The sequence below is a fragment of the Mirounga angustirostris genome, unplaced genomic scaffold, assembly GCF_029215605.1.
Source record: "Mirounga angustirostris isolate CCGP_5_RB_7025 unplaced genomic scaffold, mMirAng1.0.hap1 SCAF_4, whole genome shotgun sequence".
Lineage (NCBI taxonomy): Eukaryota > Metazoa > Chordata > Mammalia > Carnivora > Phocidae > Mirounga > Mirounga angustirostris.
The window spans coordinates 127210369-127235178 of NW_026991712.1; the positions used below are offsets into that span (position 1 = coordinate 127210369).

A 24810-nucleotide genomic window follows, 5' to 3' on the forward strand; every position below is an offset into this window, starting at 1 on the left:
ACTCTCATCTTGGCCGCATTAAGAATGGGCTTTGACAGGGCACCTGGGTGGCTCAGTCGTTAAGCGTCTGCCTTTGGCTCAGGTCATAATCCCAGGGTCCTGGGATCGAGTCCCACATCGGGCTCCCTGCTTGGCAGGAAGCCCGCTTCTCCCTCTCCCACTCCCCCTGCTTGTGTTCCTGCTCTTGCTCTCTCTCTCTCTGTCAAATAAATAAATAAAATCTTAAAAAAAAAAAAAAAAAGAATGGGCTTTGACAGGTCATGACCAAGCCCCATGTCAGGCTCTCTGTTCAGCGGGAAGCTGCTTCTCCCTCTGCCTGCCACTCCCCCTGCTTGCGCTCTCTCTCTGTCAAATAAATAAATAAAATCTTAAAAAAAAGAAAAAAGAATGGGCTTTGAGCCTGGACCACTTCCTTTATAAGAGATCCTCACATCCTGTGCCTGGTTCTTGTCTTGTGTGGGGATATCTTTCCCTGTTTCGGACTCAATGTGTACTCCTTTGCTCTGCTTAAGTATACATGTTACATGACACCTGGTCAACTGCATACTATATCTATCCCCTGCCAAGAGTGGACAGGGTCCTTGGTTGCCTGCGGGCCAAGGGCTCTGAATCAGCTGCCAGGAAGGACCCAAAGGCCATGAGGACCAAGGCTCACTATTAGAGCAGATCTTGTTCTATCTCCTCTCTATGTGAGTAAAGCATTGCTCTATCCAGTGTTTGACTGTGTTGTGTTTTTCTTGGCAGTTCAAATAAGACACAGTGGGAAGAAGTGCTTGGACCTCTACCTCCGGTGATAGGAGACAGATGCCACTTGCTCAACAGACCATATGAGAGAAAAGTGTTCCAGGAAGAGAAAGTGTAAAGGGTAAATCATAAAGATGGAAGTGTGCTTGGTATGTTTAAGGAAAAGAGGGGAATCATAGTAACCGAAGGGGGAGAGTGGCCGAGGTAGTTAGGTGTTGTGCTGATTGGAAGGGTCTGCCAAATTTCAATGGCTCAAAGGAATACTGGATGAAAAGCTGGATCTCCATACTTGGCTTTAGCCAAGGGGATCCAATCCATCCAAAACAGATGACTGTCTATCTCCTTAATCTCTTCCCATAGGAGCATTTGGGTCTCACCAGGTTATCTGGCAACTGTGCAGCACCACTTCTAAAAAAGACTGTATTTCATACCTTCCATCTAGACTTCCTGGCATGCTGGAGCATAGCCAGCTCTTCTAGAAACTGACACTTCACACTGATAACCACTCTCTGGGTACAGCCCTCCAGCCAGTAGTCACTTCCCACTGATGTCCTGTACTGTTGATGTAGTTCTCCAGTACCAAGCCATCGATGTGTTATACTTAGAACCCTGGATCCTTTGATTCTTTTTTTTTTTTTTTTTTAACAGGCATTGTTTAGTATCAATTGACTTACAACATGTAAGCATTTCAGGAGGAACACAAGCTCACAGAGGGGTATGATAACTGGATTTTCTCACTTCTATTTTAATTGACTTTGGATGTTTTGTAAGGAGAGACAAACCCAGTCCATACATATCCATCCCCTCTGCTCACTTGCCACTGATCTGAAATGCCACCGTGTAAGTTGTCTTCCTGGTGTGTCTTCTAAATGGAAAATATTCCAGAAAGAGGATCACATGGAGTTACATGCACTTTCCTCCGGGATAAGAATAGTAGCAGCAACATGGGTTAGGAATGGGTGCCAAATGGGAGGGGGGATATGCCAGAGGGAAGTGGGATACACTCAAGAGCAACTTTGCCTATTATACAATTTAACTTGCCGTCCATCTTGTCTTCTGGGGTCTGAGGGAGAGCAGCAATGATGAGATCTGCTTAATGCACCATCTGCTTAAATGTCCTTATTTGAAAATTGGGAGAGATCAGAAGAGGCAAGAGTCTTGATTAAAAGCTCCCAAACTGAATCTAGAAATTTTGTCTGTGTACTGATTGTTTTCCAGTTATATTCCTACTTGAACTGTATACCCCTTTTACCTCTTTTTGCCTTCTCGTTCTACCTTTTTCAACCTTTCTATCCTCTCTATCCTTCTTCATTACTAGGCTGACCACGCACTAGCAGAGATCACTAAAAATTACAACATTTATTTGTACACAATAAGAAAAGTAGGTCTCACTTATTTGTTTTTCCTTTCTTTTTTTTTTTTAAAGATTTTATTTATTTATTTGAGAGAGCGAGAATGAGAGAGAGAGAGTACATGAGATGGGGGAGGGTCGGAGGGAGAAGCAGACTCCCCGCCGAGCAGGGAGCCCGATGCGGGACTCGATCCCGGGACTCCAGGATCATGACCCGAGCCGAAGGCAGTCGCTCAACCAACTGAGCCACCTAGGCACCCCTTATTTGTTTTTTTAACAGACATTTATTGCAATCCTATGCCAGAAGTTAGTGATGAAAATATATATACATATGTATATATATATATATATATATATATATTTTTTTTTTTTTTTAAGTGCACATGGAACCCAATACAGGGCTTGAACTCACAACCCTGAGATCAAGACCTGAGCTAAGAGATCAAGAGTCAGACAGCTAACCAACTGAACCACCTAGGTGCCCTGTGATGAATATTTTCTTAAAGAATACATGTTCTACTGGGGGTAGCACACCTGTCAAGACCATCACAATACATGTAACAAAACACAAGCCCATGTGTTTCAGAGTCAGTACAGAGTGCAGTTTGAAATTGAGAGTGTGGATACCTAGTTTCACATTCCAGCTTTGTCACTACCAAGCCTCCGATAACGTATTTAACCTCTTTGGGTCATCTTAGTTTCCTTGTCTCTAAAATGAGATGGTTGAACTAAGTCATATCTAGGATTTGTTCCAATTTTAAAACCAAATGCTTCTGTGATTGTCACCCTCAACAGTCAATCTGTTTTAAGCTTTGCCCATTCTACAGTAATGTGCTCCACACATGCTGAATGTGTAACTAACAAACATGTTAATCAGTCAGATCGCCTTTAATGCCCACTTGTGTGGTGGGCATGCACCTAAATGTCTGAGGCATATATAAACAGGGTGTAAAGTTTTACCTCACAATAGTGGTAGCTATAGTCGCTAAACTTTTCCCTCTTTCACACTATTGCTCATGGAACGTGCTGGAATGGCTGTCCAAGACCAAGGATACAATGAGATCATAGTATTCAGAGTAAAGCTTAATTTGAGTGAGAGAAAAAGTAAACCAAAATTAGGGCAAAATGTTTTTCTTTTTATGTGGTTTTCTAGGAGTCAGTTTGTCCATAGAGCGGCTAACTGTCAAGGACCAAGATAATACTATAGCTCGAGCATAAAGTGTGGTGAGGGGGAGGTCATTTGTGTGACGTGTGGACCTCTACTCTGCAAAACAAGTTCTCCTGGCTCATTCTGATCCAGATAGTCACTTTGAGTGTTCAACAGCAAACTTTCAGAATGGAAGCAAAGGATAAATAGGGTACAGTTGTCAAAGTGGTTCCTCTACATTCTATCTTCTCTTCACCACAGGAAAAGAAGGTCAAGAATTTCAGAGTTTGGCATCTGGTCAAAGATCTTTCCATCTTACTAACTGATAAGGAAATTTTACCATGTCTCTGATACTTGATGACTTTTAAGCCTCACCTATTACTTTTAAGCAAAACCTTATTTTGTTTCTGGATAGACAGATCATAATAGTTAGGCTAAAAATCTTCAAGTAAGCTGTGTTGCATTTGGTTCTGACTGTGGGGACTCAGACTGCTGAAGTGTCCTGTCCTAAAAACAGCACTTTAATTAGACAGTTGCATTTTCTCTCTCTAGTGCCTCTGATAAATTTGGGACGTAAAATCATGTGAGGTTTCTTACCCATAGTACATGCTGGGGATAGCAAAGTGGTTTCTTCTCAAAATACTTGGAGCTAATGTCATCTACAGAATACTTACAGTGGCATAATGGCAACTGCTAGATTAATCCAGAAATTCTTCTGAATAATGGCCTTGGTGATCTGGGTCCCTAATGGAACTCACTGGCCTGGATGGCACTGGCTCTGGGAATTCTTGTAGCTACACCATTCCAAACTCCTGCTGTGTGGGTGTACTAGAAATGAGGATGTATAAATTATGCCCAAGTAGACCTCTGGGGGTTCAATAAAAACAACAAAAAGACTTGAGCCGATGTATGTGAAATTGTTTATGCTTTTCCGCTAGAAGGGACCTAGGGATAACTATCAGATGCTTTTAAAAATTCTTAAAGGATCTCATCTGGGGCCAAATACTGTTTTGTAATTTGTCACTCATGCACGCGGCACTAACTTTGTACCAGCTGGCCATCAGCCATAGCACTTTTTATACCTTCTACATTTGGGGATCGATAAAAACAATTATTGTCATCTACAAATAAACAATCAAGATTCCCATAGGGATGATAAGAGAATTTAAACCCCTAATTCAATACAATAAGAAAGCTTAAATTAACGTGGCAGAATAATGAGCCATGCCGAGGAAAATAAAGGCAGAAGTGTTAAGAGGAAGCTATCAATCATTTGTTTCCACTGACCAAGCTTTGCATCCCACTGCTCCTTGGTAATCAAGATACTTACTACTTGGAAACGACTTAAATTTACTTGCTCATCTCTTGGAAAAATGATGCTGTCAACACCTTGATATAGCACATGCTTGAAGGCATATCATTTAAAATATGGTCTTTCATCTAGTTTATTACCAATAAAATATAAGCTACCTTGCCCCTTGATGTTTACTTACTGTTGCTTGATGTCTAAAGGTCATCACATGCCCAAAGGGATTCATTGTCTGTCAAGCTATCCTTATTTTCCTATTGCCTGGAAAGCTCAAACTTTCTAATGAGTGAGATTTCCCTTCTGGGGAATTTCAGGGGAGGAACTGAAGAAACTAAAATGGATACTTTTCAAAAGAAAATGGGATTACATTGAATCTACTATTTATTCACAGGATGCCCTGCTAATTATTGAACACCATTAACTCAGTGACTTGGGTTCTGAACTCAAGAAACTTGCTTTTGATGGATGAAATAATAGCACTTTCTCTTTATCAGGGTTTCTCAATCTCAGTACTATTGATATTTTAGATGAGATAATTCTTTTTTGGGGGGTGCTGCTCTGTGCAATAAGTTCTTTTTCATAGCTCACCAGATTCTCCTCTGTTCCAAGATCACCTGTGCCCTAAAAGGGCAATAGATTTCTTGATTCCCCAGTACCTCCTCTTGACTTGAGTGGCTTGCCTTGAGGATGTCCCTGATCCTAAAAATCCATGTTCTCCCTATCTACAGTTCCCATTCTGCCCACTCAGCTCACTGTCCCACTGCTTTTCTTCAACCAGCCAAACATCTTACTTCTTTCTCTTTCTTTACAAACCTATCTGAAGCCATTCAGGTTTGGTCAATATGAAATCATTATCTTACCTCTCAATACAATCCTAGGAATCAGCAAATTCACTTGGTCTAGACCCAAATGGCAAGTCCTGACCTGCAATGGGGAATGTGCAATGGGAAAAGGAAAAATGTGTCAGGTAGGAACAAGTTGCCTCAGTCTCTGGCTGCTTCCTCTTCATGGAATGGTTCCTTTGGGGGCCTTTGGCTCAAATTTTTCAGCCTAAATTTTACTGTTTCTTACTCATTTCTTCGATGAACTGATGAAAACAAGGCCTGGGGCACTCCAAGCAAACATTTTAAAAGTATAATTATCATTTATCAAAGCCCAAAGGGGATCAAAACCCTCCCAATAATGGAGGTTTATTAGAGAGCACAATATTGGCAGCAGCTTCTGAAATCTGCTACACTCAGGAGTAAAAAGGGAATTTAAAAAAAGAATTAATCAATATTTCATGTCTTGTTTTAACACTATTGGATCTCTATTCTCTCATCAATATACTACACTGGCAGGATAAATAAAAATAGCAAAGTAAGTTTCCATATACCTTCCTAGGGAGAAAGAATACCTGACAGAATACAGATTATTCAATTAAAAACATTCTTTCCCCCATTTTTTTCAAAAGCCCATGGATAATGAAAGAATACATTTAAACAAAGAGACTGGGCAAGAAAAACAGCTGATGATTATCAGTAGCACCTTGGGATTCAATCTAATATTGTGAACCAGTCTAATGGAAGCAGAGCTCAAAGTGTGGAAACAATTTCAGCTGTCCCCAAGTCATATATTTTTGTATATTATTCAATAGTCAGGAGATATGGAAATACTCTGGAGTTTTCCCATTATATTAACACTGTATATTTGTACTATCTATCAATGGGACATGCCCAGCAAATCTTTAGACAGCAACAACTTTCCGCAAATCAGGCAGCAGAATTCTCGATCTTGGCTTGAATCATTTGCAAATGGACACAAACTTCTGAAATGGATAAAAATATCATACTGTGGATGGTGATTCTTAAGAGAATGCACCAAATGAAAGGAATCCAGACATGAAATATAATGAAAAATGGACAGTGAGTAAATGGAGAAAGCAGTAAATCTTAGAGGAAGACTGCTTTACCCTCCCAATCAGCTAATGTGAAATGCCTGTGCTAATCCGTAGGCACTTGGACTGTGAATATAACAGTTTTCCTGCCATAGAATCAACAGGACTCTCTGACTTGTGATGAATGCAACGAAATTGTACAAAAGAAGCATAATAAGAAATGACTGTGTTCTTTTCAAAATGTACATTTAAAAGTAAAATGGTGCAGCTCCCAAAGGTATGATTTATGGCTGCTGTAAAAATAGAAGATACCACTCACAAAAATTACTTTGTTCATTCGTTTCAGAAATTAAAAGGTTATTTTGCTCTTGCCCTTTGGCTTTTAATCCCCTTCAATTGGAAATGTTGATTTCTGGGATTTCATTCACTTTCTTAAACGAACAATGGAACCTCAGGAATGGCAGGGATGGATGGTGGAGATCTCATGGGCCCGCTTCATTAAGGCAGGTCTGGTTCCTTAACCACACAGTATTGACTGAAAGGTATTTCCTCCAAATTCTTATGTTGAAGCCCTAATGCCCAGTGCGTTGGCACTTGGAGATGTGGCTTTGGGGAGGTAATTAGCTTTGCGTGAAGTCATGAGGATGGGGCCCTCGTGATGGGATTAGTGCCCTTCTAAGAAGAAGAAGAAACACCAGAGCTCTCTTTTTTTCCCATCATGTGAGAACACAGTGAGAAGTCTTCGAGCCAGGGAGAGGGTTGTCACCACAAACTCTCCATGCTAGCACTCTGATCTCGGACTTCCGGCCTCCAGAACTGTGAGAAAAGAAATTTCTGTTGTGTTCAGTCTAGGGTATTTTGTTATGGCAGCCCAAGCAGGCTAAGACAGTGGGCATCTATCCCACAAACCTAAACTCCCCACTCTATTTTCTAGGACTTCTCATGAACTCTCTCATCTAGCCATGTGCATCCATTTTTTGCTCCTTAAACACATCTTGTACATGCCAGTTTCTGTCTTTTCACTCACTTTGCTGATGTATACCTTCCTTCTTCCTGAAATGCTCTCCCCCACATCCTCTTCAGTTTCTAATCTCATCAAGCTTATTCTGCTTCCTCTCATCCATTCACACTGTAGGTGTGAGACACGTTACTATGCTCAGGAAATACCAAGTTGCCCTGATCTTAACTCAGGGTCAAGTGGGAGAGACAGACTCGATGACCATGTTCCGAAATAGTGCTATCAAGGAGATAATTCCCTGCAAGTGCTATAGGACTACTGAGGGAAGAGCAATAGACACAACTGAGGGAATGTGGTGAAGGTGATTCTTTTCCCAATTCAGAGTAAGAGCTGAGCTGTGGATTAAAGCTAAATAAGAACACCAGCCAGAAAAAGAAGGAAGAGAGCCTTTCAAACAGAGGGAATGGCCTCTGCAGTTGCACTGAGGTATGAGAATAAAGGGAATACTGAATAGTTCTCAGCTGTCCTCTAATCTGGAATGGACCTCAAAACATCATCAGTGTTTATTCCCATAAGAGATTATTCATTAGAGACAGGATGCATACATAACACTGATTTATTTTTTTCCCTTACATTACATTTTGAAATATTAGAGGTATCTTGATGTTCTATATAGCTAGTCTTTTCAGATGATGGAAATTTATGGATCTGGAGAAAAGTATCTAGGGAAAAATTGGCAGAATTATGTTTTTTTCTTCCTCATTAAATTCCTCATTAATCCAGAATTGTGAACAAATGTAAACAATATATGACTAAGAATAAAAACAATTAAAATATGTGTGATGAGAATGGATGTACCCAGTAGTGTTCATCTGTGTTATAAACTAAGTTACAAGTCATGAGCAAACTTCTCTGATCTTCACTTACCACCAAGCAGCCTTTCTCAATACACACCTGGAGGCTCTCGACCTGTTCCATTTAAAAGGGAAACACTTTTTACATAAATGTCGAATTGACTGAGGTTTTTTTTTTTTTTTTGACAAATGGAAATGAAAACAAATACCATTGCTGCTTTAAGGATGTGAGCCCTTTAAAATACCTTTGGCTCTAGAAATGCTGAACTAAATGACCTCTAAAGCAAACTCTCCTCCACCAAGTAAAGTTTCTATAGTGTCCTTTTATAGATGCCACTGTGTCCTTTTATACCTAATCTCTATTTCCAAACTCTGTTGTTTGCCCTGGATCTACCCAAATGGCCTATAATTTCGAAGACATGAGAAATTATGGACAGCCTGTGTAGGTTCTAGTTTCAGACTATTCAAGCTACTCTAGAGGCCTTTGTCTCAATGATCATAGATTTTCTTTCAACCTTCCTGTGTTAGATTGTATTGTTCATTCCCTCCCTGAACATGGCTTGCTTGTGAGTGCAGTAGCTTCCCTACCTCCTTGACATTGGGCTTGGCCAAATGACTTGCTTTGGCCAGTGGAACAGAAGTAGTAGTGATAGTTCCTGGTAGAGAATTTAAAGATTTTTGTAAATTTTTTATTTATTTGTTTGACAGAAAAAGACACAGCAAGAGAGGGAACACAAGCAGGGGGAGTGGGAGAGGGAGAAACAGGCTTCCCGTGGAGCAGGGAGCCTGATGCGGGGCTCGATCCCAGGACCCTGAGATCATGACCTGAGCCAAAGGCAGATGCTTAACGACTGAGCCACCCAGGTGCCCCCCAGTAAAGAATTTAAAAAGCATCACATGGTTCCCATTTCTTACACATCTTCCCTCCATCAAGAGAACAACACATCCCAGTAGGGTGTGCTTCTTTAGCCTGGTTCCTGGGGTGAGGACACCCATGCAGCAGACATGAACCCCAAACTGGAGCCAAGTTCAGTAAGCTTAACAGAGGTATAGCTGATCATAGACCTGTGAGCAGGAAATAGATGTTCTCATAAGCCATTGAGTTTCAGGGTTATTTGTTATGCAGCAAAGAGCTGACTAATTTTTTTATTAATAATAATAACTGCTATCATTTATGGGGCATGTATATGTACTAGACATTGTTCCAAGAGGTGTGCATAGGTCATGTCATTTAATCCATACAACAACCCCGACCTATGGGGAGTATTGATATCCCCATTATACAAACGAGGGTTCAGGGAGATATAAACTACTTGCCCAAAGACAGTTGACACCAGAAAACTCAGGTTCTTAACTAAGTTCTTTCTCAGTCATCAGTCTCAGAATCGTCCAAGGCACCACATGTCTGACAGAGCAATCATCAAAGAACCTCAAGTCTTCAGATTCTATTGATAACCCTCTAGGAAATCTTGAACTTGCAACTTCTTGGTCCACATTTTTTTTTTTTTTTTTGATGGTAGAATAAGAAGACTGGCATAGATAGGCTTAGGGTCTTTCATCACTAAGGTCTAGAATTGCAGTTACAGTAACAGAGCCCATGCTGGAAGGTACGGCTGTATATTTTAGCACAGAGATACTATCACTTTATTGATCTGTATTTATGACTTCAGGATTCAAAACAGCTTTTAGAATTTCAACCATGGTCATGTTCAGACAACAGCTTTATGCCACAGGTGTGGAGATATGCATCAACTTAAAAAAAAAAAATGAAGGGACAAGTCCTGAAATAGTAATCAAGTTCCTAGATCCACTTCCCTCCCCAGGCATGGCTTCCTTCCAGGCTTAGGTTCTATAACCTTCCAATAAATTCTCTTTGGCTCGTGTCTGTTGGAGGAGGTGTCTGTTCTTTGCAACCAGAGATATGAAGTTGGATTGGTTGACCTCTAAGACCTTTTCCAACAAAATGAGTCTATTAAAAACTCTAGTATAATTAGGGGCTTCACTTCTGACTAATCTTTAGCTCTTATTAACAATCACTATTTGATCTGATCTTAGTTTTATACTTAGGCTTTTAAAAAATTGCTTCTTTCTAACTTACCCTTCAACTTATCTTGAAATCATGCCCTTCCTAAATTGATGTGGGCTTCAGTATTCTGAATGCTAATCACCTTTCTCTACCTAAGGCGTAGGTGCCTATTCCACTGCTAAGATAAAGGTAATTAATGGAAGGGTTTGGCTTTCTCTTCTAGTTCTCTTATCATCCATTCTTTCTGCATATACTTTCCTTAAGACCGAAGGGGAAAAAAAGGGAAAGACTGTAATCAGGTAGGAGTATATCTAAGTAGATAAAAGCCCTTTCCCTGCCACTTTTCCTTTTTTAGACAAGAAATGAACCTACTCACTTTCCCTTAGCTTTTTGACTTAACTGGAACTTGAGTCAAACCAAGATTTTCCTTTAGAAATAATCCTAGCACAGAATCAGACTCAAACTTGCTTCTGACAAAAAATGCATTCCAAGCCCTTGTTTCTGTTTCAAAATGAAAATTTATGTTTAAAAAGAACTTTTAAACAACCAAAAGTTTTAACGAGGATTGAAGACAGAGATTTGAGGTCGTTTCACCCCATTGAAGGAGATTGGGGATCCAAGCTTCTCGTTAAAGCCTCCAGTACCACTGGGATCATCACTAAACCAGCCTCAGCCAGGGCCCGAGTAACTGGGGCTACACATAATAGTGAAATTTGAAAAACTCAAAGTAGCTCTCACTTTCTAGTTAAGAAGGACTAATTCTGCTGCCTATCTGAAGCTATTATCACTTTTTTGACTGAGTTACATGGCTCAGTAAGTCCTGAAATAAATTATTTCGAGGGGTATACTTATTTTTAATAGGAAAAGCTAAGCAGTACCCCCATTTCCCACACCTTTAAAATTGTTTTCACTAAAGAAGGATAATTCAATTAGAAAAGGTCAGAAGCAACAATTGACATATGAATCTTTGGGCACTGAGGAGTTTCGTCTCTAAGAGAAGGAGGCTTTGTCAGTTTTCCAGTAGGCTGACATTCACTGACTACTTTACACACAACACCTTTGCAAATGATAGGCCATCATCAGTGTATCAAAGCAGGCACCGATCCAGTTCTTCTAGCCTAGCAAATTCCTTAAAAGGGAGTCTGTCTGCTCTGGCACAACATCTTAAGTCAAATGATGTGACAGAATCTTCCTTGAAAGCTAATGGAGTCTCACCTATTAAACTAGCTGTTTGACCACTAAGGTTGAATGTTATTCCAATTCAGTTTTGTGCAGAAATTTCAGTCCTAAAAAAAAAAAAAATCCATTTTTCTCTCTATTCTTGAGATGGGATGTGGTTTGAGAGGAGAACATTCTTCCTTTGAAATCTAATCCAGATTTTCCAACTGAGCTAGACTCCCTGCTTACTGAACTGAAGAATTTCTTTCATGGAGTTGGTGTTTTTTTCCCACAGTGTTGTTACACAGCTTGGCCAGCAATCTATGAGGGGAGGGACCTCTGTGTTTGTTGCTTACAGTAAATTCACACATGGGAAGAAATCTTCCTGTGCATACCCTCTCCATACCAGAAACTCTCCCATACCAGTACCTCCAGAAACTTGTAGAGACAGGGCATCCCCACCTCTTTTCACAATAATTTATTCTACCCATATCAGGAAAAAAATCAGAAATATCCAAAAATGTAAAGAAGAGAGAAGATAATGGCAATAATTCCTTTCCTCCATTCAGGAGAGAAAACTTTCACGTGTCTCCAGAATTCTTCTAGCCCAGTATTTTTGTTGATCCAGAGTAGACAAAATGCCATAAAGAGAGAACTAAACACAGAGGTGAAGCAATATATCATAGAAAGTACCAGGAAGAAATACAGACTGCAACTTAGAACTTGAGAGTATCTGACTGAAATGTGAGAATGTTATCTCAATAGACCTCCCTGCATTGCAACAGTCGCAGAATGTCAGAAAAAGAAATCTCCGCACCCAAACTATAAAAAATGAGGACACAGGAAAACAGTTGAGGAGATCCTCCACCTGGTATATTTGTTTTCACCAGCTGTTGGTAACACTTTATGCCCATGTTTCTGACCCCCGACAAGCTGACTAAGCTGCAAGGGAGTCACTAGAACTAAGAGCTACAGAATTCTGGAAGCTGTTGGATAGTGACAGCAGCTGGACAGAATCACCAGCCTACTCTTATTATTGGACCCTGTTTATTGGATTTCGTCCATTCCTCTTCCATTTCCCCTTACCTCTGCTTAGTCCTGAGGGTCCATAATGATGCCAAAAAGATGAAGAAAACTACACATTTGCCTTTTGTAGGAAGGAAATATGAGGCATGAAATTCTGTGAAAGCCTTATCCTAAAATAAGAAAGTGGTTTGAAGGTAGAACTGCCTTCCTCCCTCATTAACTGGACAAAGAGAACTGGTGAATGATCCTGACCAACTAGGTTCTTGCCAGCTTCCTCCCCACCATTGCCACACCAATCCTGTGCTCCTGAAGCTGAATGTTCCAGACCCCTTTATCATTTCCTCATCCCTCAAAAACCCTTTACTGTCACCAGAGACCAAAATCTCCCAAAGGCTGTGAGTCTATAGTCTATTCCTTCTCCCAGGGGCGTCCTTTCTTCTTATTTTACCCATCCATGCCCTAATACCTGGACCCCACCATCTACCCCCTGGAGTCCTGACCTCTACTTCCTAGTAACAGGCCTGATGCCACTCTCCCTAGAGGCCTTGTTTCCAGTCCTTTCCACCCTTTCCCAGGCTCCATTTCCCACCACTGCTCTGATAATGGCTTCTGACTTTATTGTTCTGGGGGTACAGTCTGAGTCTTCATACTTATTTTTTAAAATAACTACAGAAGAAAAAAAGCTTTCCTAGGTGATTATACTGTGATGTGTGCAGCCAGGGTTGAAAATCACTGCTTATAAATGGAGTTATGTTTGAGGATTCTATTAGAAGTTGAGTTCCACTTTATTATAAATTAAATTAGCTTTTGAAGATTGGCTTGAGAATCTAACCACTATTTTTAAATTTGTTTCTTTAGCAAAAAGTGTCCCAATTTATAAATAGCTGACTTGCAAACTGACTGGAAACTTGCCAGTGAAGGGATGCTGGTCAGCAAAAATGTCCCGTCTTAGATAACTATGTCTGGCACACAGTAGGCACCCAATATGTCCAACTTAATTGAATAGTTTGGAATGTAGGTTGATCCTAAGTAGGAAATGGACAATATTTTATTTCCCGAGGAAGTTTAAACAGTTTGCCAATGTGTTCTCATTGATGATGTAACAGAAAGCCTTACTGATACATCTAAGGATATACCACATGTCAGGGATGTGGCCTAAATCACCACTTAAAATTAGCTTAAGCCTCACACTCACCCTTTGTAGCCGTTTACCTCTAGAATCAGGTCCCCCACTCCCCAGCTTTACTGAGATATTAATGACATATAACATATGCAAGATTAAGGTGTGCATCATGATGATCAGATACATGTACATAGTGTGAAAAGTGATTCCCACAATAATGTTAGTTAACATCCCCACACCTTATATTATTACATTGAGTGTATATGTGTGTGTGTTGACAACATTTAAGATCTACTCTATTAAAAGTTTTTAAATATAAAATAAAATATTTTAAAAAATGTATTTAAGTATAGGGCACCTGGGTGGCTCAGTAGGTTAAGCCTCTACCTTCAACTCAGGCCCTGGGACTGAGGTCCATGACAGGCTCCATTCTCAGCGGGAAATCTGCATCTCCCTCTCCCTCTGCTCCCCCACCCCCTGCTCATGCTCTCTCTCTCTCAAATAAATAAATAAAATCTTTAAAGAAAAGAAAAAAGTTTTCAAGTATATAATACAGTATTGTTAATTGTAGTCGCCATGCTGTGCATTAGATCCCTAGATCTTATTTATCTCATAGCTGGGACAGAATCAGGTTTTAAATTCCTTTTCCTAGTCAGTTGACCTACAGCTCAGCCAGAATTCTGATTTCATCTATCAGGAATGAACTACGCTCTGTACATTTTATAAATAACAAATCATAGCAAAGGGCCAACTACATGCGATGTGCCAAAGAAAAGAGAATACATGAACCCACAGTAGATATATCAAGATCAAGAAGCATATTCACTATTAAATCCCTGAAATCACGAGGTAAAATATCAATTTAACTAAATTAATTTCAGTCTCTTTAATTTTCACTGCAAAACAAACTGAAAATTAAGAGTGTCGTTATACCTTCCTGATTTGGTAAAGCACATACTTAATGGAATCTCGCGGCAATTAATGCCTTAGGTCATCATCTTGAAAGGCAAGACTCTTGCCTCCCTGCTTTCGGCTGTCACCAGGCACCCCTCCTACCAGTGGCGTCTCCAGTTTCACAGTCAACAAAACCCAGAAAGTGACATTTGCATACCAGTCTCCCATAGGAAAGCTTCCTTAGTCTTCTCTCAGCACAAAGCTCTTCCAAATATGTTCAGCCTCAGAAGTGCCATTTTATTTATCAGAAGGCCATTTGCCAGTTTTTAAATGGTTTTGGACCTGCCACTTCTCTGAGTAACCCTGACGAAAAGAGCACTTGCCATTCACCTTGGACTGGGCTTGTAGCAATCCCCCATGACCAGCATGATGCTAATACGACTAATGTATTCGGGATGGTGCCCTGACTGAGAAGGCTTTCTAAAACCCAAGCTTGCAACTGCTGATTTGCACATTGTAAGAGAAGAAAAACTAAGTGCTCACAACTGTAGTGCTGTGAATATTGTTTTCTTCCACTCGCTCATGGTTCAGGAATTCGTGATTATATTAATGCAGCCAAGGGATTATGTCAGATAGTAGATGGCTCCAGCTCTTGAATTATTTAATTTTTTTTTTTTTTTGCATGGCAGCACCATTGTTTTCCAGGCTACGTGCGTCACCCTTGACTTTGCCCTCTCCCTCATCCTTCGTGCCCCGTTAGTTACTGAGTCATGTCAGCTCTTCCTTCATGCTGTCTCTCACACGTGTTTCCTACTTCACATTCCATTGCTACTTTAAGACTCTGAGTAACAAAGTGGCTTAGAGGTAGGCCTTGGATGAGTACATCCACCCACTGTGGTATATCTATGAAATGTAAGTGCACTCCAGTTGCAGGAAGCCACCATCAACACACAAGGTGTCCCTTCACAATCATGGCGTTTTCTTTAAAATCACAAAAATTGAAAGCAGTGAAGGGGGATAAAATATATATATATAAAATGACAACACTCAAGCATTGCCATGGAGAGAGATATGTTTTTCTATCTCCCTACCCAGCAATTTTCTCTAGTCACAGGTGAGTTTATTGTGCCTCTATGTATTTCCCAGTAAGGTGTTGGAACTGAGAAAGTGCAAGCCGGATTAGACACAAAATCAATATTCTTTGATTCAGTCTTTGCTCTTCACTGTGGCACTTTCCCCCATCATCTCTTTCAAGAAGGCAATGCAACAGGAAAATCAGATTTTTCTCTAATCAGGGGTAAGGAGTGATTTTTAGCTTTGTGATTGATCATCAAGTAGCTTCAAAAAAACACAGTGTTGGTTAAAATATTATGGCCATTCGAATCCTGAGTTCATATTGCTACATACCACCAAAATCTTCTTTTGATTTTTTTTTCCCCTTTGTGCACCACTACAAAAGTAGTAGTGTTTAGTAAGCATGTTAAGCTTTGGCCTAGCTTCCACTGAGGTTATTCAGTGGAAGGATCTTTGACTAGATGAATGGATGAGTTAGTTTCTCCCAACAATTCACCTTTGCTCAGTGTGCTTCTTTGAAGAGTGGTGCACAGAGGGGAGGGAACCACTTTTCTATGGATAGCCGTTATTTCCCTCTAACATACGTGTTTCCTTTTCTGGCACTCATCACATTGCAGAGAATAACTCAGAGATATGTAATCTTAGCAGTTCCTTTTTGTCTTGAAAGAAATACAAGCTGCATGTGGTTAAAGAATTATATCTTCTGCGATTTGTGTTTTAGAAAAAGGTACATTATTTTTATGTTTATTCTACTCAGCATGTGAAAAGACAAATAGAAATAACTGACAACTTATTAGCTTATTTAGAAAAAAATTTTGAGTATTAAGTTCCCTCGAATATATTGAAATATTTGAGACAATTATTGTACCTTGAAAGTACTGAAATTTAACGTTTCAGGGCTAAGAAATGCACTAACTAATGAAAGATAAAACACACACACATATATTTAGCACCTAAGGAGTTGTTATATACAAACCTGGAAAAAGGATTCATTTAATTTCTGCTCCACTTTAGGGGCACATCAGTTGCATAAAACCAGGGGAAGACAACACATGGGCATTTATTTAACAAACAGTATGCAGTTATTCAACAAACACTAAACATATCAAGTTGACTGCTATGAGCTGGGCCCTGCACAGATAGGTATTTTGCCTTTTAATGTTGAGTAGTCCTTGTGTTAGAAAGGAAAACATGTAACCATTTTTGTGTGATTTTATGCCTAAGCCCTTAGAAGATCCGTGAAGTATTTTGTCTGTAATAATATGGCATCTCTCCGAATAAAGCATTCTGTGCCTTGGGGAGGAATTTGTCTCAAAAGTGGCCTTAACACCCCATTTCTCCCCTTACAAACCATAAAATGTTCAACATCATCCCAACACTGCTTCAAAGTGTTTAAAAACCCAATCAATACTCTTCAACCCTCTTCTTGGGATTCTAGACCCGCAATTGACCCAGCTCTGTTTCTCCCTCCAGATCTTCGTTTTGGTCACCTCACTTTGTGCCCAGCATCAGGGACAACATGCTCATGGAGAAGTGTGATTCTCCTGTCTGGGATTCTATCATCTCCTTCTTCCCTGACCTGACTTTGATGCCCCCCCGTTCTGTGGCTCACTGGAGTGACAAGAGCAAGAAGTTATTTCTTCTAAGCAGAGTAGGCTGTCTGAACCGTTAACCCTCTGGAGCAACGAGCAATCATGTGTACTCAGAATGAGGAAAAATGGAGACACTTGAAGCCTCATCAGTAAAGAAAATCGAGCTAACAGGGGGATTCAATTATAAGCTCACTGACAACCAGTCACCACCATGTTTGGGTTCATCTCTCTTTGGGCTATTTTATAGAAAATACTTCAAATTAAGAAAATAAAATCCTATGATAATTCCCATGCTGCATAAATTGTTCCAGAGCCCAGAAAAATATGGAACATTTCCCAATTCATATTACCAATCCAGTATCACAGTGATACTGAAACCTGGAAAGAGACAAGAGGGGGTAGGGATGAAAAATGACAGTACAATTATTCTTGTAATTACAGACTCAAAAATCCTCAATTAAAACCCAACCAATGATCTTAGCACTAAATTAAATAGTCATACTCCTATGGCCAAGCAGGCTCTATATCAATAGAGAATATAGAGAAAGCTATCAACATGGCACTCCTCAAGTGTGTTAGACTGAACCCTAAGTCAATGGGATACTAATAAGTATTATATGAAGGAAGGGGGACAGGTAATGTTTGGAAATGGTGGGTTTAACAAAGTTAACGGGACTATTTTCATTATATTGAGATATAATTGACATACAGCACTATATAAGTTTTAAGGTGTACAGCATTAATGACTTGACGAGATATATCATGAAGTGATCATCACGGTAAGTTTAGTTAACATTCATTATATCATAAAGATACACAGACACACACAAATGTTTCTTTTTCTTGTGATGGGAGCTTTTAGGATCTATTCTCTTAACAGCTTGCAAATATATCATACAGCAGTATAGGGTGTGTGTGTGTATGTGTGTGTGTGTGTGTGTGTATAATTTTTTAACAGAATCTCTTGACTGCCAAATTCAGACTTGTCAGCATCTTTCACATGATAACGAGCTAATGAATCTCTAAGAAAAGAATGTGCTATGCAACATTTCCCCAAGTTATTTGATCAGATGACAATTTCCTCCCCCACTCAGTTTTTTTCATGGACCAGCCTGTGGAAAAAGTATTCTCTGGGAAAATGTTTTTGGTGGATCCTCTAGTAATTTAATTCATTGCATCAGTCACTCAGGGAAATGCCATATCATTTCTTCAACAGATGCCAGAAAGAATTTGATAAAATTCAATATTCAATCCAAATAAAATTATTTTAATCTATAACTAAAGGGGTATCTCCTTAACATAATAAAGAACACATCTTAAACTAAGGGTCAGCAACATAAGTAATGGTGAAATGCTAGAAAATGTGTGTCATTAAAATCAAGAACAAGAAAAACGTGTATGCCGTTATCTTTTTTCCTTTAACATTGTTCTGAAAATTTTAGTGAATGGAATAAAACATGAAATGTTAATGATGAAAAGAAACAGAGATATTATACCGGCATGAAAGACTGTTTAAAAATTATAGAAGGAAGGGGCACCTGGATGGCTCAGTTGGTTGAGCATCTGACTCTTGATTTCTGCTAAGGTCATGATCTCAGGGTCCTGAGATCTAGACCCACATCCCACTCCCTGCTCAGCAGAGATTTTGCTTGAGATTCTCTCTCTGCCTCTCCCTCTTTCCCTCCCCCTGCTCACACTTGTGTGCACATGCTCTCTCTCTCTAAACAAATAAAATCTCTAAAAAAATTATAGAAGGAAGCTAAAAACAATTAGAATAAGAGAACTTGATAAAATGATCAAGTACAAAATACATATATTTAAAAATGAATGGGGGCACCTGGGTGGCTCAGTTGGTTAAGCGACTGCCTTCGGCTCAGGTCATGATCCTGGAGTCCCGGGATCAAGTCCCACATCGGGCTCCCCGCTCAGCAGGGGGTCTGCTTCTCCCTCTGACCCTCCCCCTCTCATGTCTCTGTCTCCCATTCTCTCTCTTAGATAAATAAATAAAACATTTAAAAAAAAATGAATGGTTTTCTCTAATAACCAGAACCAATGGTTTGAAAATACAATGTACTAAAATAATCTTAAAATTCGTAACAGCAAAAGTATTTTTAAAATACTAAAGAATAATCTTAATAAAAATTTGTGGGACTTTCAGGAATGGACTAACAATTTCACTGATTGGAAAATATGTCCATTCTCCCTAAATTAATAAGTTTGAATGCAATTCTGATAAAAATTCCAGTGGTGCAAAAACATTCACAAAGGTAAAATATATTGACAAAGTAGGGGAAGAAACATTGGTATCACATACGGAATGCAAAGAGTTGATGTTTTATTTATTTATTTATTTATTTTAAAGATTTTCTTCATTTATTTGATAGAGAGAGCGTGTGCACAAGCAGGGGGAGCGGCAGGCAGAGGGAGAGGGAGAAGCAGGCTCCCCGCTGAGCAGGGACTGATCCCAGGACCCTGGGATCATGACCTGAGCCAAAGGCAGACGCTTACCCGACTGAGCCACCCAGGTGCCCCAAGAGTTGATGTTTTAATATAAAAATTGCTCTTTAAACATCATTGGGAAAAGGCAAACACAGAAGAAAATGGGCACAGGTGCATGTGCTCACACAGTTTCAGCTTAGTGATGGTGGTCTTCTTTCTGACACATGCTCGTTCTTAGTGAGCTCTCCTCTGCCCACCCTGTGTCAGCATCAGATGCCCTCACCCTCACCCGACCCTCTCACCCAGCTTCATTCTGCTCCACTTAATACCACCTGACATAGTAGAGATGTGTTTTATTGTCTTTCTCCTCCCACCCCACTATAAATTCCATGAGTGTCATTTATTTGGTTAATCTGTTTTCCCAGGGTCTAAATAATATTTGTCACTTAGTAGGGGCTCAATAAATATTTGTTGATCAAAGGAGCAAATACCATTTAGTCTCCTCTATTTATTTAAGTATTTCCTAAATTCGTTGGACATTGGACTCACTTATTCTATGTGTGCCTGACTTTTTAATTCACATCAGCATGTCCCTGCCTTTGGTTCATGTACTTAGGGCTACCTCATTGGCTTAGGATGGACTTGCTATTTTGTAATGAAATTGTACTTCATATGAAGCAGGGCACTAAAGCTTTGGGTAAAAACCACGTTTTAATCGGAATCTGTCACAGGCCCATGAAAATTCCCATTTGTGTTGACTGATTGGCTCATTTCAATGTATCAGAAGATTTCTTATAAAGGAAGTAGTTTAAAAGGAATTGTCACCTCCTAGCCGGCTGGCTGCCAAGGATAATTAGGCAAGTGGTATGCTTGGTTGGGGCTGTCATGGGACCATATAAGGTACAGGGCTGCTGAGTCAGAATCAGAGCTGTAGGTCATGGCTGTACAGCTTGTCCCCTGCACAAGGGCACAAGGCTGGGAGGGAAGCTAGGGGCATGTGGGGCCTGAAACCAGTCTTTATTCTGTTTGCCATGGTTCTGGTTGTATCAGCCTAGAGAAAGGAATGCCTTTCAGTAATCCCTCACCTGGGAGGGGCATCTTTTTCAATTAGAATGAAGGTTAAGAATATGGTAGCGTTGGGCCTGATCATAATGGAGACTTTCCTTAGTAATTTAACCACTAGTTCAGAAGGCAGAGAAAAAAGGAAATGATCAGAGATTCTACAGCTAGAACATTTGTTGTCAGTGATGGGAAAAAGAAAGCTCCTGGGAAGAGCCACTAGTTATTAGCAAAATGCTTTATTTTAATAAATTTCAATAAGTTTAATAAAAAACAATTTTCTAAAATAAAGAGACTGAAGTGAGAATAATCCTGGAAACATGACCTTAAAAAAGACTGAATAAGTTTACACTGAAAATTAAGATCAGTAAGATTGATAACAAGAAAGGTATAAGGATATAAGTACCATCTGGTTTTTTATTCATTAATCCATATGTTTAGTGAGATTCTTCTAAGTGCCAATAGGTTATGGAAAATGCAAGGAGGATGAAGTTTAGGTGGAGAGACAGTACAATGTGTTAGGTGCCACAGTGAAGGTCCAAACAGATTTTTGGTATAGAAAATAAAGTGACTGGCTTTAATTGTGGTGTTGGAGAAGGTCTTCACAGGAGGGCTATTTCTGGGTATTAAAGTATGAATAGGAGTTTGCTTATTAAATGTAGAAAGAGCATTCCGGGCAGAGGGATCAGTAAATGATGGAAGACAGGGAAATTAAACTGTGGCACATTCAGGAGATGATGAGGAGTTTAATGTCACCACACCATAGAGTGTCTATGATGGAATGGCAGGTAATAAGGCTAAAGAAGTAGATTTTGTAATGTCGGACTGTGAAAGAGCCTTCTTTGCTACATGTGTGTATTGGGATTGTACATTTTAAGCTATAGAGGGCTAGCAGATGTTTATTAGGAAACAATATGATTAGATTTTATGATAATAAGCCTATGTGGGTTATGAGCTGCATTTGGGAAATACTGGTGATAGAATGACAAAATAGGAAACCCAGTGAAGCTGTAATGGAGATGGAGACTACAGTGTCACAAAGGATTAGAGAGAAGAGAGAACAGAGCTAAGGAACATTCTAAAATAGCAAGATGGGTGCAAGAAGATGCAGCAAAGAATCAAACTAAAGTTATTTCTAATTTGAAGACTAGGTGGGATGATGACACCATAACAGAAATGGAGAATCCAGAGGTCATGTTATTTTAGGGTGTAACAGAGTCTGGTTTGGATGTGTTAAATTTGAGATGCCTGTGGAACTTCAGTTTGTGGCGTTCCAAGATAAATGTAGAATATGAGTTTCGATAAGGAGAGATCTCGAAATAATAAGATTATCAATTGTAGGGGAGGAATAGAGATCATGGAGAAAAGAGGAACAAGAATGAGTATTTAAGGAACTCCAACAATTGATGTGTCAACAGAGGGCAAGGGGTCAAAGCAGGAGATGGAGATGACACTGTTAGAGATGTAATTTGATGCATGGTTCTTTTAAACATTGTTAGAGATTACATTTATATTCTCTTTTCATCTCTCATAGAGAATATTTAAATTATGCATACTGTTCTTTTCATTAATTTTTTTAATAAAAAACTGTTCTAGCAGGCAGATTAGGTGCTTACTTATGAATTTCTAAGAGTGGGTGTAGTATCCATCATTTCCTGAACACATTTGATTACAGAACCCTTAACATCTGATGTTTTGTAGAACATATTCTGGAAAATAGTATACTACATACTTTTAATCTTGTGTTATGCACAGAAGCTAAATTGACAGACTCATTATAATAAAGTACTTCTTACCTATTAAAAATGAAACACCAAATTCATCTGTTCTCATAATTCAAATATTCAGCCATTCTTTCAAAGAACTGTGACTTTGCAAGGCCCAGACAATTTTTTATTAGCGCAGAATGAGAGTCACAAAGATTTATGCATTTGAACCAAACATGTATGTTTATAGACTAACACCAAGTATTCTTCTATACGCTTGACTTTTTGTTTCTCATTTAACTTTTGCCCAGATTTACCTACATTATTATTATTATAAAATATTTCATACATATGAAGGACTAGAGGTAATGTATTCATAGTCCATAGAATAATAAACTACCAAGCTTAAGAAATGCAGTATTATCAATTCAGATCCTTGAATTCCAACCCTGTCTCCCTAGCAGGTGTGATCGTTATTTTAGTTTTTGGATATATCACTCTATTTTTTTTTTTCAGTATAGTTTTACTACACATGTATGTGTTCATGAAAAAGATGTTATTTGGTTTTGTGAGTTTTTTGGCTTTATGTAAACGGTATTATTTTTTATATGTTCCTCTGTGACTTGTCTTTTTCATTCAATATTTTGTGAGATTCATCTGTTAATGCTTGTGGCTGCGGTTCATTCATTTCTTTTACTACCGTAGTAAAATCCATTTATGAGTACATAATAATTTACTCATCCATTCTTTTGTCAATGGATATTTGAGATGTTTGCAGTTTTCTTTTTCCTCTTGCAAACGTTACCAATATGAATATTCACACACCTGCACTAGTGTTTCTCCAGGGAAATATCTATGAGTAGAATTGTTAGGTAGAAAGATAAGCAAATGTTCAACCACAAGATAATTCCAAATTGTTTCCAAGGGGCTGGGGCCAATTTATACTCCTATCAATCATAGAAGAGCTCTAGCTATTCTTTATCCTCAGTAACACTACATATTTTCAGACCTTAAAATTTTTGCCAGTGGCATGTAATTTGATGTAAATTTGTATTGCCCGGATTACTAATGAGGTTGAGAATATTTTCACATGTTTATCAGCTATTCATGTTTCTTCTTTAGCGAAATGCCTGTTCAAGCTACTGCTTGTTTTTTTTTCCCGATGAGTTGTTTTTCTTTTTCTTAATGATTTTTTAGGAATCCTTGATGCTACTCCCATATGTATGTGTTATAAGCATCTTCTCTCACTGTGGCTTATCTTTTTACTTTTTTTCCCTTAAATCTTTTTAACTTAAATTTAATCAATTAGTTAAGCTGATGGAATTTTAAAAAATAAAAATCACTACATTAATTTATTAATTAGTAAAGTTAATAAGAGTAATCAAATGTATCAACCTTTTTCTTTACAGTTTGTGTTTTGGGGGCTGTTTTTAAGAAATTCATCCCTAATTGGATATCAAATTTAAAATTCTTTAAAAAGCACATTTCTTTTGCTTGCCTTACAACTTAAAATGACAAATCTATCATTATATTAACAACTTACAAATAAAATGATTTAGGAGGTCTCAAGTGTAATTTCATGTCTTTCCTCCTGTTACTCCCTTTCCTGGACTCTACAGTCACTCATAATCTCCTCCTTGAGGGTGCATGCATGCACACAACACACACACACACACACACAAATGCATGCACCTGCCCATCCTTCCTTTTCTCTCCCCATGCTCATCTCCAGCTCTGCCACCCCACGAAAGCGGTCTCCAGTGATAACTTGGGTGAACTGACAGCATCAGATTTTCACACTGAAGCTTGTTCCCATGTGCTTGCTTCACACAATTTTTAACAAAGCTGTCTGTAGTTAGAGCTGTCTTTAATTTTCTCCAATTCTTTTTCCTCTTTCTTTCTTCTAAAAATACGATAGTAATGACTTTTATTCATTCATGTTAAGTCCCTTGAAATTATATCTGCTGCATTTAAATACTCATTAATGTAAATGCTGAACAAATCCATTCCAATGGATACTCAATATCCCATAGAGTTAAGTCACTTCAACACAGCCTCATGACAACTCCCACACCACAACATTATTTTAAAAGTTTGACCCAGTATTACTCCCATGTTATGTTTTTTTTTTTTTTTTTCAGCAGTCAAGTGTACATGTGACAGCTTTTTTCTCTTTCTAGGAGCCCTATTAACATCCTTCCTTTCTCACATGATGACCTCATCCCTTACTTGGCAAAGCAATTAGAAACTATTTAAGTCTCTGGGGGTGCCTGGGTGGCTCAGTTGGTTAAGCCTCTGCCTTCGGTTCAGGTCATGATCCTGGGGTCCTGGGATCAAGCCCTGTAGGGCTCCCTGCTCAGCAGGGTGTCTGCTTCTGACCCTCCCCACTCCTGACCCTCACCCCTCCTCCCCCTCCTCCTTGCTTGTGCTCTTGCTCTCTCTCTCTCTCAAATGAATAAAAAACTTAAAAAAAA

At 39.1% G+C, this 24810-nt stretch overlaps 1 protein-coding gene across 2 annotated transcripts in view; it reads right to left on the reverse strand.

The window, feature by feature from the left end:
* ST6GALNAC3 (ST6 N-acetylgalactosaminide alpha-2,6-sialyltransferase 3) overlaps window positions 1-24810 on the reverse strand; it is a 521749-nt gene that overhangs the window by 12427 nt on the left and 484512 nt on the right. The window lies entirely within an intron of this gene.